Genomic DNA, 3,873 nt, shown 5'->3' on the forward strand with positions numbered 1-3,873 from the left:
AGCTGCAATCACCGTCCATGTGCATTGAGACTGCCTTAAAGCAAATAGATGGTATGAGGACTTATTTTGACACTTATAGAGATGAAGGGTTTGATTCTAGTGTGATCATTGCCAAAGAAATTGCAACTGAAATGGGTGTAGAACCATCATTTCCAGTAAAGCGCCGTGTTTCTAGGAAGAAACAATTTGATGAAGATGACAGTGATGAAGCGATATTGGAAGCCGAGAAGGATTTTAAAGTCAATTATTTCTTGATTATGGTTGATAAGGCGGCCACCTCACTGAAAATTAGGTTTGACGAACTTGAGTCATTCAAAAATATATTTGGATTTTTAATGAGTTCAACGGCCTTGAAGTCATTGGACCGTTCTGAACTTAAAGATAGTTGCACAAAATTTGCAAGTGCTTTCTCTTCGGGTGGTTCATCTGATGTTGATTTAAATGATCTGATTTCTGAGTTAATTGTTATGCAGTCAACTTTGCCCGATAGAACAATGTCTGCTATGGAGATTTTTGAGTTTGTGAGGGAAGCAGATTGTTATCCAAATATTGCTATTGCATACCGGATTTTCTTTACTATGCCTGTTACTGTGGCATCAGCTGAAAGAAGTTTTTCGTAGTTGAAATTGTTGAAGAACTACTTGAGATCTACAATGTCGCAAGAGAGGTTAAATGGCTTGGCAACTTTATGCATCGAGAAAAAATTGCTTGATGAAATTGATATTGATACTATCGTTAGTGATTTTGCATCTCAGAATGTTAGTAGAAAATTTTGAAGGTAATATGTAATACATTATGTGATATGCACAATCATTTTGGATGCACTTAATTATTTTCTTTGATACAAATTATATGTACATATGATGATTATTAATTAGGCATTTATACTAAGGGCCCCGAAGGGCCCCCGGATCGTAGTTTCGCCCCGGGCCCCCAAAATCTTAGGACCGGCCCTGCTCCCGCACTTTCTTTCCGATGCATGCGCCACTTCCCGCGTTGCATCAATGCCGGCCCAGTGCACACAACACCCAACATTGATGATGTCTGATATGAGCGGACGGGAGGACATCGCTGACCGACGCGATCTCTCGGGAACCACTGCTTCAATGCAGACACAACTTTCTAAGGAACCAACTCCGCCTCCTACGCCGCATTGAAGCGGCTGGCCGTCCTTCACATGGCCTGGCCGAGGCTTTATAAGTCGTGCTCCAGCACCGTCCACATCGCAATCTCCGCATCGCTCTGTTCGTCCTCCTCGTCCTTCCCTTCTTCCCTCTTCCTCCACAGCTCCAGCTATGGGCAAGTTGTGGGCCTGAGCGCTGGCAGGCGGCGGCTTCGGGGCGGGCTCCGGGGGATTGTGGCGACGGCGCCCTCGAACTCTGGGTCGTCGTCCTCATCGGCGGACGGCTCCTCGACGAAGGCGAAGATCGTCATCTCCTCCAGCAATGAGGAGGACCAGCCACCGAAACAACAGTCCGCGCCGGCGATGTAGGGCATGGTGAATACTACCATGAACAAGGAGTACGAGCAGCACGTGAACGGCCCGGTGGCGCCACCGGGGACGCTCCTCCCCATGAAGCCGGAGCCCGCATCCCCTCTGTGCTCTCCGCCGCGCAACTGCGACGTCCAAATCGGCCGCCGCGTGAAGGAGGAGCGCCTCTTGCCGCCGCGTGAAGGAGGAGCGTATCTCTCTGTCGCCCAGGTGCAAGAAGGATGAGCGACATGTTGAAAATATGCTCTAGAGAAAATAATAATTGTATTATTATATTTTCATATTCACTATTAAGTTTATGTTTCTATGCTATAATTGTATTGGTTCGTGAATATGAGATTAAGAGGAAAACCCAAATACATGTGTGGAAATATAAACACCAAGTGATCCCTAGTCTAGCCTCTAAGACTAGCTCTTGTATTGATTGATGATCTTGTTTTCCTGATCATGAGCATTGTTATAATAACAAGGATGCCAATAATGAGAACACATTGTTACGCGAACAATGGTGTTGGATAGACCCAACTTATGAATTACTGAGAGATGTTCTCGTTGTTATGTTATCGTACTTCATAACTTGTTCACGCTTGCATTGTTCCTTAGACTAGTGGTGGATGTATGGTAAAATCCTTGGGCGGGCCAAACATGCTAGATAAAAGCTGACCTTAATAATTTTTCGATTAAGGCCCCTCAATCCTCACTATTTGGTGCTACGTTGGGCGGGCCACGGATGGGTTTTGCCCCATCGTAGCTCCGCCCCTGCCTTAGACCATGGGAATTGCATATCAACGTGCTGGATGGATACTTTCGGGTTTACCACATATCACTCCATAAATGGATGTGAATACATGTGACTTACGGGTATTCCAAAAACGTATGTCTCGGTGCAATAGTTCAAGACTGGGATTTTCTTCTCTCACGGTAGAGAGATACTCTCCGGGCCCACTCGATGTTACGGTATCATTATCGACTGTCAAGACACTTGTGATGGCGAAAACGGGATATCGGAACATAGACACGAGTAAAGAGAATGAAATAGGTAACGAGGATAACTTGTATAGTGATCAAGGAGTTGATCACGAGGATACCAGTAATCTCTCCTTGGACTTCGTAAACAAAGGTTCGCTTGAGAATTTCGTGAATATGCGGGAGTTAATGAGGGTGTCCAGTTCTTGCTGTTAACTACCGACGGGAAGGGGTTCTGGGTCATGTCTGCTCATTTTCGAACCTACAGGGTCACACGCTTAACAGGTTCTAGTCCTGACTATCAGAGAAATGAGAGATGAGTTAAAAGAGCACCGAAAGAGTTTCAAATAGCTCCGAAAGAGTTTCGGATGGTTTCAGAATAGTTCTAGGAATTCTAAAAAAGTATAACATGATTTTGGACAGTCTGGATCTATATATGAAAAGTTTTTGGGGTCATCAGAATGGGTTCCGAAAACATCCAAAAAATTTGAGATTTTATTTGTGGAAGGAAGTTGTGAAGGACCGTCATGAGATGACGACCCCTAGTGGGCCCCATGGGGCCCATAGGGGGCAGCATAAAACATGTCAGGCCCTGAGGCCAAATTGGAATAGGGAGTGAAACCTTCCCTCCTCCACCAAGTGAACGAGGAGAAAGATTCCCCCTCCTAGACCAGTGCCCCTCCTCCTCCTCGCACCTATATATATGCGGGGAGGGCTCCCTCTTGGAACACATTAAATCAAAGGGACCTCGCTCCCGCATAGCTCCACACTTTCCCGGTTTAATTGGCCCAAGTGGTTAGGCTCCTGATTAGATAGGCTCTAATCTCGGTCTAATTGGTCTAAGTGAATTAGACTCCTAATTAGACGAGAAGCGCCGCTAGGCTTTCCCGCTCTCTAGTTTTCTCACTGTTCTTCTTCCCAAACATCGAAGCTCTGCCGGACTACTACCAGGGAACACATGGATATCTTGGTGGGGTCAGCTGCTTCGACTCTCGACTCGGTGAACTCTTCTCGCGGCTGGGAGGTGTAACCTAGTTGCGGGAATCAACGGGATCATTGAGATACATCGGCTCGTCACTTCTTCCACTACTCTACACCGGCGCGTGAAGGAGGAGTGTCGTGAAGGCACGCAATCACATTCACCACTACCTCAACGGCGGTGGCTGTTTGTCGTCCCGGAGTGCCCTAATGGCGCAGAAGTACGCCGACAGGGAGCGGCGCCAGCAGGACAGACGCAACATGGCGCGCCAGGCGAAGTTCGCAGACTCCGACATCATGCCGCCACACATCGCGGTGGACCCGGGCCTGGCATAGGCCTAGGCCCTGGACCGCTCCATGGCGATGGCGGAGACGAGCAAGCGATGTCTCCGCCGCCTCGATGGGGAGATGGCCTAGTACGGCGAGGAGTGGTATCT

This window comes from Triticum dicoccoides, chromosome 4A (assembly GCF_002162155.2).
Source record: "Triticum dicoccoides isolate Atlit2015 ecotype Zavitan chromosome 4A, WEW_v2.0, whole genome shotgun sequence".
NCBI lineage: Eukaryota > Viridiplantae > Streptophyta > Magnoliopsida > Poales > Poaceae > Triticum > Triticum dicoccoides.